The sequence below is a fragment of the Heptranchias perlo genome, chromosome 5, assembly GCF_035084215.1.
Source record: "Heptranchias perlo isolate sHepPer1 chromosome 5, sHepPer1.hap1, whole genome shotgun sequence".
Classification (NCBI taxonomy): domain Eukaryota; kingdom Metazoa; phylum Chordata; class Chondrichthyes; order Hexanchiformes; family Hexanchidae; genus Heptranchias; species Heptranchias perlo.
In genome coordinates, this window is record NC_090329.1 from 75,836,237 (window position 1) to 75,851,650 (window position 15,414).

At 41.9% G+C, this 15,414-nt stretch overlaps 2 protein-coding genes across 6 annotated transcripts in view; one reads left to right on the plus strand and one right to left on the minus strand.

Moving 5' to 3' along the window:
- pln1 (phospholamban 1) overlaps positions 1 to 5,820 on the minus strand; it is a 44,988-nt gene extending 39,168 nt beyond the window's left edge. For all 3 annotated transcript variants that reach the window (XR_010962917.1, XR_010962916.1, XM_067984683.1), the window contains exon 1: positions 5,726 to 5,820. The gene's annotated coding sequence lies outside the window, so the exon portion shown is untranslated. The remainder of the gene's footprint in view (positions 1 to 5,725) is intronic.
- cep85l (centrosomal protein 85, like) overlaps positions 1 to 15,414 on the plus strand; it is a 274,781-nt gene that overhangs the window by 140,462 nt on the left and 118,905 nt on the right. The gene's annotated exons all lie outside the window — the stretch shown is intronic.

The following is a 15,414-nucleotide window of genomic DNA, read 5'->3' on the forward strand; positions in this document are numbered from 1 at the left end:
AGGGTACTGAGTTAGACAATCAGCCATGATCATTTTGAATGGTGGAGCAGGCCCGAAGGGCCGAATGGCCTACTCTTGCTACTATTTTCTATGTTTCTATGTTTCTATCGATCCATGGTACTTGATTTAAATGCTAAACATCATAAAGTACAATTAGAAAAAATATTAAAAGGCAATTCCAGCTAAATGTACTAAAAGCTGCTTGTGCAAATAGCACTAGACTTTCCTCTTCGGTTACGTTGGTAAACTAGTGTACCCTGGGCAAATGGGGAACAAAAATTGGGCAGGGAGCCATTCAGCCATCAGCTTATTATAAGATGCAAATGATGGGATAACATCATACAACATAATTCTCATCATTTATGCTTGAACAACACTGGGCTCAATGAATGCCTGGCATCCAGTGCTGCTGCAGGCTGCAGAGGGAGGGTTTCAGTTTGAAATGGCAGCTGCTTTGACTAAGGCTGCTGATCGAAGTCACAGTGGCAAATTTAAAATCTAAAGTTAAAAAAATATTTTTATGATCTTCAGCTGGCATCCTGGCCATGCTGCGGTAGTATCGGCAGCAAATTCCCTCTCCCCAAGCTGAGGAGGGTGCTGCAACAGTGCTGTATGTGATCCTGGTGACCTCCTACATACCCTGATCTCGAAGAAAGCAAGAAATAGAAGGTGAGTCACCCCAGCAACCGGATCAGTAGTGGCAGTGGCGGAGGGATGGGACAAATCATCTTTCCACCCCATTGCCAGCAGGGATTTCGAGGTCAGGGGCATAGGGAAGGGGCAGACAGAATTTGAAATGGGCATCCAGCGGTCCCTCCCGAAACCGGTGGGAGCCTTATTAAAATATTTAAATTGGGGTCCTAAGCCGTTTTTAGATCACAATGTAATTTTCAAGTACGAATGGGTGGAATGTGTGCTCTGCCGCTTTTCCCATTGTTCTGGACTTAGAGGAGTCTAACCAGCAGCCCTTACAGGGACTGCTGCAGGCCGCTCTGAAAATGGCTATAAAAAAGTGATGCCATTGAATGCTCCTCCTGACAGGTGCCAGTTGCTAAGTAGCCATCCCTGAGATTACCGAGCAGCCCCCTTTATGGAAATATTTCCGGCTCAGCTTCATCGAGCAGCCACTGGATTTCTCCCCCCTCCTGATCGGCAATCTGCATGTCAATTCTCGTTGTGGGTTAGCAGCTCACTCAAATTATGCAGATGTAGCCCAACCATGAAACAGTTCAGACCTCCCTCTTATGCCATTGGGTGGGTGGCACAATCACACTGCCCATGGCTCGCTCCAAGTTCACCCAACCCTGAAATTGGCCCCACTGTCAAGGTTTGCTGATAAGTAAAGGTGAGTGGCAAGATACTGGATGTTAACTGGTATTGGTGAACTACCCCAGCAAGAGCCACTGGATTCCAGTGTGGAGAAAATTGGCAAGGAAAAGAAAAAAAACGATGAACTTAATAATTCGACCTGGCCCCCTGAAAAAATGGCCTGACCCAATATCAAATCGGATGTCTTTCAGAAGTCATAGAGTCATACAGCACGGATAGAGGCCCTTCGGCCCATCGTGTCCGCGCCAGCCATCAGCCCTGTCTACTCTAATCCCATATTCCAGCATTTGGTCCGTAGCCTTGTATGCTATGGCATTTCAAGTGCTCATCCAAATGCTTCTTGAATGTTGTGAGGGTTCCTGCCTCCACAACCCTTTCAGGCAGTGAGTTCCAGACTCCAACCACCCTCTGGGTGAAAAAGTTCTTTCTCAAATCCCCTCTAAACCTCCTGCCTTTTACCTTGAATCTATGTCCCCTTGTTATAGAACCCTCAACGAAGGGAAAAAGCTCCTTAGTATCCATCCTATCTGTGCCCCTCATAATTTTGTACACCTCAATCATGTCCCCCCTCAGCCTCCTCTGCTCCAAGGAAAACAAACCCAATCTTCCCAGTCTCTCTTCATAGCTGAAGCGCTCCAGCCCTGGTAACATCCTGGTGAATCTCCTCTGCACCCTCTCCAAAGCGATGTCCTTGGGGCACAGGACATTGGTCCTCGAAAATGGACCTCATTGCGTCTGTTTTACAGGTGTAAAACAAGCACAATGAGGTCCAATTTCTAGGCCAAGATTTGTCATTATCAGTCAAGTGCTGAATCATTTGAGCGACTGGGCTATTTTCTTCTCAATATTTAGGGGGTAGAAATTCTGCCTCTGTGTTCAGCAGCACATTCACTTCAAATGGGGTGAAAGTCACAGGCTGGCTAGCAAGGATGCAGAATTTCTATTCCCTAGTTTCGTAAACTGCAACATTCCTACTGTGCACCTCAATGAGTTGAAAAAAGCATTTGCTATTTTTTAAATGTAATTTAGTTTTCTGTGTCCACCATTTCAGTAAAAGAAAAATATCGATCAAAAAACTGTAAGACAGCGACGAAGGCGTAATACAAAATGCCCTAGCATTGACAGGAATTTCTGTAAAGACTCCTAAGCTGAGAAACGTAACAGTGCTTTCATTAGCAGGGATTTTAGCTCAGTAAGATTATTCAGATAAAATCCCATGAGTGTGAAATCAAAGGAGCAGTCAAAATATGGAAATATATAAAATTCAGTTTTTAAAAATGCATTCTTGAAAAGAAAATTGCAACGAGCATGATCACAACTGAACCTGAAGTTCAAATTTGTTTAGGATTTTTCCATGTCCAAGAACTCTTTTCTGAGAATTTTTTTAAACAAAATTACAAAGATCATCATTGCACAAATGTAAGGGTGAATTGTATGAGCTCCACTCCCAACTCCTTGATGGGAGAGCTTACTGGAGAATCAGGCATGGAGATTTGTGTGCCCAATTTATGGCATTTCCAAAGTTCTGACAATTAATATTAATCACCAGAAAATCTGGAGTGCCACGAATCATTTGTGATGACTTTCATGCCCAATTCTACAATCTGCACACAGTCTCTCAAAATTTACCTCATAATTCTCTTCTGGTGCTAAGTGGCATTTTTTGCGGTTTTCAAAATTCAGCTTTTTGCCAAACAGTTGTGCTTCAAATGGAGACAAACTGAATTTTTGACTCAAGGTTGCCTTATAAGCTCAAGTGTCATTTCTACAATTTTTAATTTTTTTGATTTATTTTTTGAAAATGTGTTTGAACCTGTTTGGTTCCAATACAAATCATATTCTTTAATATAATTTTGGGCAAATATTCCACTTGCCTAACGGTTTTAAAAAGCCCCAATTTTAACCCTGCCCACTCAGTGGGAATGATGCGGACGGTGGGGGGGGTTAAAATGGCAGCCAGGCATAACCCGCTGCGTTCCCGCAGCGTTCCTGCCCCCCACGATTTTAACAAAAGCTGCCAGCAAGCAGGATCGGGCCAGAAGAGGCCCAGGTAAGTAATCATTTTTTAAATTTCTAAAAGGCTCCTTGCAGTAACCTTGGGCTTCCTTTGCCATGGGCTTCCCCCCACTCCCCACACAACCTCCTCCAGTTGCAATCGACCCAGTCCTCTGCTCCTGCATGACTTACCTTGCCGGGGACCATTTCCTTTGGTCCACAGCGGCATCGAGCTCCTGCCCCCAATTCCCGCACCCACCCGCTGTCACTCCTGCCGGTTTCGGGTGGGTGACAGAGTTGAACTATCTGAATGAAGCACGGGATTTAAATGGCCCAGGCCTCATGCCTAGGAACCTGTGGAAGTTTCCCTCCCGCCCACACTCAGTCCCCCTCGAATGTGCCCCAAGTTAAAATCGGGGCTTATTATGTCTCATATTTTTAATTTCACTGACTATGCCTCCTGCATCCAGACTGTCCTCCCCAGTCAAGAGGACAAAATGATCAGCCTTGATTCCACAAGTATCACCATTTCCACACTAGATTGAGTAGCTCTCATCCCTCAGTTCTTCCTTCCTTCCCTTTGGAACAGTAGGTCCTCTCGATCCAATTGCTAGTTTTTTTGCTTTTGTAACTTTGGACTCGGCAAGCACTGGGAAATGCTCTGGTGGTTTGGTTTTCAACCAATTCACCTGGTTTTGCTGGTTAAGAGGTGCCATGTCACTGTGGGGAGAACTTCCATGACTTTTTCTTCTCTCCTGTTGTCCTCTGTTACATCTGATGACCTGGCCAACACTGATAACTTGACTGGGATTGGGGTGGGTTTGGGGGGGTTGGGGGGTGGGGGGTGCGGAGGGTAAGCTTGGATGTGAAGCCCAGTGGACACAAGTGTAATTTTAACTTTCGCTGATGGTGTAAAACGGGCGATAGCAGCTCAGCCGCACATTATACACCCTGTTCAATCCTTCCATTTGGAAAGGAAAATCGAGCGGGGTGTACAATGTGCAGCCGATCCGCTATCACCCATTTGACACTATCGCCGACAGTTAAAATTGCCCCAAGGATTTAAACTCAAGTCTCACTGTTTGAGTGGGATAATGTGTCCATTTGCTATGATGCTACTGCACAATCCATTTCACTACCAGTTAAAAAATAATTTTATAGCTGTAACAACTGATCATATTGCCATAAATTCCAGCATAGATATAGGAGATTTAAAAATATACACCTAATATATATCAATGTTGCAAATATCCATATATAATACAAAACTCTGAAAATGTCTTGTAGAGAGTAAAACTGAAACTGACAGAACAGCATTAAAAGCGTAATGAAAATATCCCAGTGTTGTACCATGTAACCTTTCAGAACTGGTCTGTATAATCTCATTCATATCATGCTTTTGAGTGTATTGGTTAAAAATATAAATATATATAGGAACATGCAGTAGATTAGCTGAAACAACCATCTAAAAGAATATGTCAGTGGCATATTTATGAATCTAATAATGACATTTTTGGCTTGTAACCCAGAACAAATTGCTGCCTTAACCCTTCTTGTTCAAAATTTGAATCCTTGGTCCAAATGCTTTCTGTTAGAATGAAAAATATCAGTCTGATGAGTGCTGATGGCCAGCTTTAGAAAAATGATTGCAAAGTAGTTTCTGTCTTTATAATATGGAAGTACGAGTGAGGAACAGTATGAGGAAACCTAAAGATACATCTGCTCTCGGTGATTCAGTCTCATACATTATTAGCATGTTGCTTTTCATCATTCTAGAGCACAGAGACATCATTACTTTAGAAAGTTAGTTGTCTGAATAGGAGGTTTATAGTCAGAGTTAGAGGTTAAGAAGATTCCATTTTATAGTTTAGTAGATGTAAATCACATATTATGTTCTAGCCAGCAATACAACAAGGTTTTTATTATTAAAAACACCTTTAAAGAAAAATGTTTGGTAAAAATTGGATGGGATGACTTTAATGATGTCAAAACATGTCACTAAATATGATCGCATCACTCGCTCATGATGTCATTGTGACATTGACATGGGGTTGTTGCAGCTCTTTCCGCTTCCTGGTGACAAAGACAGTGAGTGCCCCTTTAAATGTTAATATGGAAAAAAGATTATTTGTGCTTTTTTCATTCTTGGTTTATAGTGGTTAATTATTACAATGTAAAATTTTCTGAATTGTAATTCAAAGGGTTGATATTCTTTTCAAATATTAATCCTCTGCTCCCTGTGATGATTTTATTTTGATTCATATAGAAAGACTGCATACCTTCCAGTTTCCAAAGAAGAAAACTTGCAAAGAAAGTGTTAAAAGCATTAAGAACATTCTTGAAATTTAATACGATCATTTTAAAACCACAGATGTTAAATAATAATTCGACAGTCTCTTACCGCTGTGGAGGCTCAGTGAGTTAGGGATATGAGCTGCTTGATGGCTGTGATCAGGGAGCTCTGGAGTGCTGTACAATTTTCCTCTGAATAGCACAAAGTTTATTGGAATAAACCGAGTGGGTGGGGAAAAGCCGAACTTTTATAGGCGTGGTTTGTGATGTCAGAGACTGATTTATAAGTTCTGATTGGATAGGAATAAGAGGTCTGCTCCCAGCTGTGGTTCAGGCACCAAAAATGTCAAAGTCAGCTGTCATTAAGACCTCACTTCCCAACCTCTCCTCCCTCCTCAAAAAAACGTTCAGTTCTTCGCCAGTATCTTAGTTTAAGCGTTATGCCGAAATTATTGATTTCCATAGTTTTAAAAATGTAGTGTATTTTATTGTATGTGCAATTAGGTTTACAGGAAAAGAGAGACTGCACCCCACTGCTTGCAGCCTCTGACTTTAACTGGCATTGCTTTTGGAAATAATGCTGTTTATACAACTCCAGCTCTTGAAAGTGGAGGTTGATTTGTTTTGACTTTGTTTTATTGAAATATTAGGGAAAGCATAACAAATAACTTACCTGTTACAGCTTTCCCCTCATCCTCTATATGTTGTTCAAATATTTTTCTATAAAGTATGTGATATGTATGGTGGGATGGGGTTATCTTGACTTGAGGGAAGAGCCCTCTTCCCCCTTGACTGACATATAGAATTAAATCTGAATTTCTGGAAACTAAAAGTACGGCTGTATTCCATGAGTGAGCAGGATCAGTTCATGGGAACATAGGAACAGGAGTAGGCCATTCAGCCCCTCATGCCCGCTCCGCCATTTGATAAGATCATGGCTGATCTGTGATCTAACTCCATATACCTGCCTTTGGCCCATATCCCTTAATACTTTTGGTTGCCAAAAAGCTATCTATCTCAGATTTAAATTTAACAATTGAGCTAGTATCAATTGCCGTTTGCAGAAGAGAGTTCCAAACTTCTACAACCCTTTGTGTGTAGAAATGTTTTCTAATCTCACTCCTGAAAGTTCTGGCTCTAATTTTTAGACTGTGCCCCCTACTCCTAAAATCCCCAACCAGCGGAAATAGTTTCTCTCTATCCACCCTATCTGTTCCCCTTAATATCTTATAAACTTCGATCAGATCACCCGTTAACCTTCGAAACTCTAGAGAATACAACCCCAATTTGTGTAATCTCCCCTCGTAACTTAACCCTTGAAGTCCGGGTATCATTCTAGTAAACCTACGCTCCCTCCAAGGCCAATATGTCCTTCCGAAGGTGCGGTGCCCAGAACTGCTCACAGTACTCCAGGTGCGGTCTAACCAGGGTTTTGTATAGCTGCAGCATAACTTCTGCCACCTTGTACTCTAGTCCTCTAGATATAAAGGCCAACATTCCATTTGCCTTCTTGATTATTTTCTGCACCTGTTCATGACACTTCAATGATCTATGTACCTGAACCCCTAAGTCCCTTTGGACATCCACTGAGCCAATTACAAATACATGGTTTTTTACCCCCTTAATCTTTGCCCCATTTCTCATGAAGCCACTCCATTCCATGAGCATTGGCAGCTCTCCACCATTTCACCAAGTGGCCATTGATCATGTGTGAGCCCAGGCCATGAATGTCAACAGGATATTGAACTGGACAGCATCAGAGCCAAGCTCAATCCTGTCCCCACACAAGCACTTTCTAGCAGGGGCCACTGGATAACAATCAAGAGCAGGAATCCTAGATGATTTCCCCCGCCCCTTCCCTCCCTCACTAGCCTAGAGATGCTCACGTCAATTGTGGTGCCCAAATTATTGTCCCAGCTGCAATCGACTAATTCAGAATGGACCATGGAATTTGGGACTTTCTGGTCTGTACTGCTCAGTACCAAAAAAAAACAACTAACCCAATGAGCCACTGAGGGTGCTTAGAACAGATTTCTTTAAACAGAATGTCAATAAAATTAAAGTCTGTGAGAAATTGATTGCTCTTAGGAAAGTAGCACACCAGCAAAGGATCAGCGCAGGGTTAAAATTTGTCTCTTCAGTCCATCTCCACCATCCCTCCCCCACACCCACCCCCACAATGGAGGGATAAGGGGCTGCTCTGAGATTCTGGTGCCACCATGAGATGGGCACCCCATAACACCAGAAACAGCACTGATGCTTGCTCCTTTTATGCAAATGACCTTGCCCTTTAGATATGGGACACGGTCATCCCTGGGGCAGACTGGCGGTGGAAGTCCTGCCACATTTCCGACGGCACAGCTGCCAAACCAAAACTTTTATGCTGGCGTGTTTAATAATTATGTTCTTAAATTAAATGTGATCAAGTTATTTAACTACTAAAGGAAAAATGGCATACTGGCACAAAAATAAAATTAAACAGTATTCAAAATAAAGTCAAAGTTGAGTAATTACCACAGAAATTTATATATAGATATAATAGTGGACAATACAAACAGAGAACTTCAGATCAGCTCACATACAGCCGTTTAACCTGCTTGAACTACAGTCCTGTCTGTGCTGTTTTTAGATAGTTGTTTAGTTATTTATTTTAAACAGATTAATGCCTGCATGAAAATGGTGCACCTGGAATGTAATATGAGTGAATTAGGCAGTCGTACGTCAATTTTTACAACAGGAAATTCTACACTACAGTCATCATCGGGGCACCTATCTTTATACTGATTTCATTCATTTTACCTCCTTGATCTGCATCCTTGCTCATCACCACCATGATTACAGTAGTTATAAAATCTTTATCCTTCTCCTCTCCTTTCAAATCAACACTGCAATCAGCTGTCCACTACCCTGCCAAAAGCGACAGCAGAGTGTTATTACCATGCCAACGTATTTCTTTTCTCCGATTCATGATGTCCATAATCCCGGAGTCATTGGCTATAGAAGTCAGTTTCATTCACTGATCTATAGGCCAATTAATCTCCACTAGGTCTCAGTTTTAGAATCACAGAGACAATTTTCAACTGTCAGCTGCCCATTTCTTGCCTGAAAAATGAGTGGGCCCCTCAGTCATCCCATTGATGCCCAAGACGAGCCTGTTATTGTGTGAGTAGCCCACCTGTCTGAAACAGGCGGGAGGCAGCCTTAATATGCAAATCGGGGTTCAATGCTGGTCATAGGACCCCGATTGCAATTTTCTGGACAAATGGTTGGAGCATGCGCTGCGCCGCTCCAACCATTTGTACCAGGCATTCAGCAGCCTAACCAACGCTGGCACAGGCTCAATGGGCCGAATGGCCTCCTTCTGTGCTGTACCCGTTCTATGATTCTATGATATGCTGGCATATCCAGGGCCAGCCTAATTTCTGGCCCTTCTGCTTCACTTATGGTGAGAGTGCAATGGAAGGGGGCGTGCATTTTTAGCCCCCAAATGTTTGTTTATTGACGTACTCGATGTGGTGAATTTTTAAATTACATGACATATGCTTCAAGTCAGTTTTATTTACTTATCAAAAAGGTATATAATTTTCCCTGATGTAAAGGAGGAGGTATGTGCCTAGATCATAAAAGCCTGCTTGGAGTTGTGACATCTACAATGGAATTTATCATCAAAGTGGTACTACAAGATAACACAAGACCTCCTTAGCTTTTTCAGATGAATGTGTAAAAATCTCTAGTACAGTTCTGACCTCAATGAGAAATTAAGTATGCATCCATTCAATACATTGATACAAATGTGTTTTAAGAAAAATGATGCAGACCAATCTTCATAGATTGAAAGCATAAGCTAAGGATGAGAGTTTTGTTTTGTTACCTTCTCAAGGATGTTTATAAAGGAGGATTGAATTCTTGTCAAAACAGGCAAGGTAAAAAATGCATACTGAATTCTAGTTTTAATAGGCAGCCTTCCTATACCCAACAAAATGCACTGTTAAGCCTGATGTAGAATTGACTAAACACCTCTGTTGTCCACTCGTCCTCCTTTTGTATCAGTTTAATTATCTTGACCTGCTGACATTGAAATTACCTCATAAGACCATCTGGTTCATTATAATCAACAACTGAATAGTCACAAGTCTTTGTAAATTTATTACAAATACATTTTTGGGGTCTATGTGTTATTGAAGATAAATGATGTCCAAGGATTCAAATGCACAATGTTATTTGACCATCAAGACAACAGAGAAAAATGGATCTTGTCTTATCTTCATCATCTTTCAATTTCAATTCCAACTACAAAATATCAGTTGAAAGGAATTTGTCCAACAGTAATTACCCAGCATTTTATTAATTCTATTGGTCTGTAAGGGTGTTCCACAGAAATTCTGTGCCACTAGTAATTAAAGAGGTGTTTGGAGGGACGTTTTGAATTTTTTTTATTGCTGGAGGGGCCTGAATTGGATTTTTTACCTCATCCTTCAGATCGTATTATTTTTGTGCCACAAATTGCTGGCAGTGCGAATTGATAACACCATCAGAGGGGCCTCTGGGACCTCCTGAACATCTGGTCCAATGGTATTAACCAATTAAATTTAAGGATAGTGATAGAAACAGAGTGAATGACAGAGTAGGAAACAGGGTGAATTAGAGTCAAATTGGGTACAGAAAGAGAAATAAACAGAAGAAAAGAAAGAGAATGGATTAAGAGGGAAAGAAAAAAAGAGACAGAAAGGGAAAGTAAGATTAAAAAGTTTAAAATTTAAAATTTAAAAAACGTCTAGGAACAATTTACTACCTGCGGGAGTGAGACTCCACAGCTTCATTGTTCCCTTCCTGAGCCTCCAAGGTGGAATGCCATGTCAGGACCATAACTCACGTCATTAACAGGGTCCTTACGACATGAATTACTGACCCTAAATGGCTGTGGTGAGATTCATTCTTATTAACAGCGTAAATCCAGTAATTTCATGACACACAATGGAGAGGCTCACTGCAAGATGGTAATTTTTTCGGTTTTGGCAAGGCTAATGGCAGAGTGGCCAAATCATCCAGCAATCTGTGGCAAATCGGAACTCATAGTGTATCTCTTCCTTGTCACAAATTGCTGTTTTTTTGCACTCGAATGATGGTGGGCGCTGTGAACTCACCATTATTATTCCAGCAATTTTTGGGCCATTGTCACAAACAGTAATTTTTAGACTAACACATTTAAATTATCAAATGGTTACAAATACCAAGGTACCACGAGGGTTGCAAGAATTTATTTTGTGCTGCTTTCAAAAAGATACACAGAAGATGCTTTCCAGAGCAGATGACCTGTTAACTCACAAGCAACAAAGCTGTGAGTTAAGATCACCAAATGGTTAAAATATTCTTCACCAAAAGTGTTCTGTTTCTAACATTGGTTTACTGTTACTTTTTATCTAATTTTATGTATAACAGTAAATTCATCCATTGAGAGACTATTAAAGCCCCCAAGGTTGCCTAACACAAAGATAATTGATCCCAGAAGAATTTGGAGCATAAGAATACATAATTTATCTTTGACTTCAGCCCTTCCCTTCCTTGGCTCCATTTTTCCTGCCAGCTGTCTCGGCAACCTTGCAGGCATGGGCAGTCCAACCCAAGTATTTAAATGACCTCATCTCCGAGATTTAGAACCATAGAACCATAGAAAAGATACAGCACATTGTGTCTGCGCCGGCTCGTGTAACAACCAGTTGCCCATTCTAATCCCACCTTCCAGCACTCGGTCCATAGCCCTGCAGCTTACAGCACTTTAGGTGCAGGTCCAGGTACTATTTAAAAGAGTTGAGGGTCCCTGCCTCTACCACCAATTCGGGCAGCGAATTCCATACACCCACCACCCTCTGGGTAAGAAAGTTTTTCCTCATGTCCCCTTTAATCCTTCCGCCAATCAGCTTAAATCTATGTCCTCTAGTTCTTGAACTCTCCACTAGGGGAAACAGGTACTTCCTGTCTACTCTATCAAGGCCCCTGATAATTTTGTACACCTCAATCAAGTCACCCCTCAGCCTCCTCTGCTCCAAGGAAAACAACCTCAGCCTATCCAATCTCTCCTCGTAGCTGCAATTTTCAAGCCCTTAGCAACATTCTTGTAAATCTTCTCTGCACTCTCTCCAGAGCAATTATGTCCTTCCTATAGTGTGGTGACCAGAACTGCGCACAATACTCCAGCTGTGGCCTTACCCGTGTCTTGTACAGTTCCATCATTACATCCCTGCTTTTGTATTCTATACCTCGGCGAATGACAGAGAGCATTCCGTATGCCTTCTTCACAACCTTATCTACCTGTACTGCCACCTTCAGGGACCTGTGCACATGCACTCCAAGGTCTCTCGCTTCCTCTACCCCTCTCAATATATTCCCGTTTACTGCGTATTCCCTTTTACTGTTTGCCCTCCCTAAGTGCATTACCTCACACTTCTCCGGGTTGAACTCCATTTGCCACTTATCCGCCCACTCCACCAACCCATTGATATCTTCTTGGAGTCTACAACTATCCTCTTCACTATCAACTACACGGCCAATTTTTGTATCGTCTGCAAATTTGCCAATCATGCCCCCCACATTCAAGTCCAAATCATTAATATATACCACAAACAGCAAGGGACCCAACACTGATCCCTGTGGCACACCACTGGAAACGGATTTCCATTCACAAAGACATCCATCGACTTTTACCCTTTGTTTCCTGTTACTGAGCCAATTTTGGATCCAATTCGTCACATTTCCCTGTATCCCATGGGCTTTTACCTTTGGGACAGGGTCTTCATCACTGGCTGGTGGAGCGGGAATCCTGGAATTTTGGTTCCCATGTAGAACTTACATTGTACCGTTGTTTAAAAAGGGAGGGAAGGATATACCGGACTAATCAAGGACAGTCAGCACGGATTTGTTAAGGGGAGGTCGTGTCTGACTAACTTGATTGAATTTTTCGAGGAGATGACAAGGAGGATTGATGAGGGTAGCGTAATTGATGTAGTCTACATGGATTTTAGCAAGGCATTTGACAAGGTCCCACGTGGCAGATTGGTCAAAAAAGTAAAGGCTCATGGGATCCAAGGGACTGTGGCAAATTGGATCCAAAATTAGCTCAGTGGCAGGAAGCAAAGGGTAATGGTCAACGGGTGTTTTTGCGACTGGAAGGCTGTTACCAGTGGGGTACCACAGGGCTCGGTACTAGGTCCTTTGCTTTTTGTGGTATATATTAACGATTTGGACTTAAACGTAGGGGCCATAATTAAGAAATTTGCAGATGACACAAAGATAGGCCATGTGGTTAATAGTGAGGAGGAAAGCTGTAGACTGCAGGAAGATATCAATGGACTAGTTAGATGGGCAGAAAAGTGGCAAATGGAGTTCAATCCGGAGAAGTGTGAGGCAATGCATTTGGGGAGAGCAAACAAGGCAAGGGAATACACAATAAATGGGAGGATACTGAGAGGTGTAGAGGAAGTGAGGGACCTTGGATTGCATGTCCACAGATCCCTGAAGGTAGCAGGACAGGTAGATAAGGTGGTTAAGAAGGCATATGGAATGCTTTCCTTTATTAGCCAAGGCATAGAATATAAAAGCAGGGATGTTATGCTGGAACTGTATAAAACACTAGTTAGGCCACAGCTTGAGTACTGCGCACAGTTCTGGTCACCACATTACAGGAAGGATGTAATTGCACTAGAGAGGGTGCACAGGAGATTTACGAGGATGTTGCCAGGACTGGAGAATTTTAGCTATGATGATAGGTCAGATAGGCTGGGGTTGTTTTCCTTGGAACAGAGGAGGCTGAGGGGTGATTTGATTGAGGTGTACAAAATTATGAGGGGCCTAGATAGAGTGGATAGGAAGGACCTATTTCCCTTAGCAGAGATGTCAATAACCAGGGGGCATAGATTTAAAGTGATTGGTAGAAGGATTAGAGTGGAAATGAGGAAAAATATTTTCACCCAGAGGATGGTGGGGGTCTGGAACTCACTGCCTGAGAGGGTGGTAGAGGCAGAAACCCTCAGCTCATTAAAAAAATACCTGGATGTGCACCTGAAGAGCCGTGACCTGCAGGGGTATGGACCAAATGCGGGAAAGTGGGATTAGGCTGGGTGGCTCGCTTCTCAGCCAGCACGGACACGATGGGTCGAATGGCCTCCTTCTGTGCCGTATATTTTCTATGATTCTACATTATCATATCAAAAACAAAATACTGCGGATGCTGGAAATCTGAAATAAAGACAGAAAATGCTGAAGAAGCTCAGCAAGTGAGGCAGCATGTGTGGAGAAAGAAACACAGTTAATGTTTCAGGTCAAAGACCTTTCGTCAGAACTGGAAGATGATAAAAGAGTTAAAGTTTTTGAGCAAGTACAGAGCCAGGGAAAGGGGGTGAGGGAGGGAGGGAGGGAGGGAGGGAAGGAAAGAACTAAAGGGAAGGTCTGTGATAGGGTAGAGGGCAAAAGTGATTAAATAACAAAAGGGATGATGGTGCAAGGCAAGGAAGGTGGTAATGGGACAGGTTAAGAAACAAAAGGTTTGATCAGGAGTAGCTGTAAATGGCAGCAGCAGAACCATTACCAGCACTAGCTGACTGAAAAAATGGAAGCAGTGATTATGATCATACTCCTGATCAATTTTTTATTTCTCAACCTGTCCCATTACCACCTTCCTTGCCTGGCACCATCATCCCTTTTGTCATTTAATCTCTCGTGCCCTCTACTCTATCACAGACCTTCCCTTTTGTTCTTTCATCCCCTCCCTTCCCCTCCCTCCCTTCCTCCCTTTCCCGGCTCTGTACTTGCTCAAAAACTTTAACTCTTTTAACATCTTTCAGTTCTGATGAAAGGTCTTCGACCTGAAACATTAACTCTGTTTTTCTCCACAGATGCTGCCTGACTTGCTGAGCTTCTCCAGCATTTTCTGTTTTTATATTACATTATCACATACTGTACACCACTTATGTAATCTCCTGAGGGAATGTTCAGTATAAAGTGGCCCCAAAGGTAATCAAGCTAAAGCCTAGAGCATCTCTCTATCCCACATCTCTACTATTTAACCCAGCCTTTTGATTTCCACAGTACGGATACCATCATGTTCCATGGAGTTTTTAATCATTTTTGCCTTTACTAATCCTTATAGCCTCCAGATTCATTCATGTACAAATATTTATCCAGCTCTTTTTGAAGAAGTTAATCAATACAACATTAACTATTTATTATGTCACATGGCTGAACATGACATATCTTCAAATCAAAAGCAAAATGTTGCGGATACTGGAAGTCTGAAATAAGAACAGAAAATGCTGGAAATACTCAGCAAGTCAGGCAGCATCTGTGGAGAAAGAAACAGAGTTAGCAGTTCAGGTCGATGACATATCTTTAATTTGACTTTATTGTTAACGTGCCACCCTTTCAGTGAACCACCAGTATAATGGGCAATAATAATGCACAACCAAGAAATATTGTTCAGTAAAGAATAATGAAATAGTGTTTCTTTTCTACTTGATGATGGCAATCATAATTCACTCGTGACTTCCTCATTTATGATGTATTAAGTTATTCCATTTCATAAAACATGCAAGGGATTTCATAATTCCTCATCTATCATCCTACTAGATGATACCTTGAAATTCAAGGCTAGAATTTGAACTCATTACACATTTACAGAACACAGCCGAGGCAAGTTTATTCGAGAAACTTACAAAGCATGCAAAGTTTCACAGCACACATTGCATAGCTCTTCAGATTGTACCTTGTCAAACACATGTTCAAGAGTATCTTGGAAATGTTATCAGG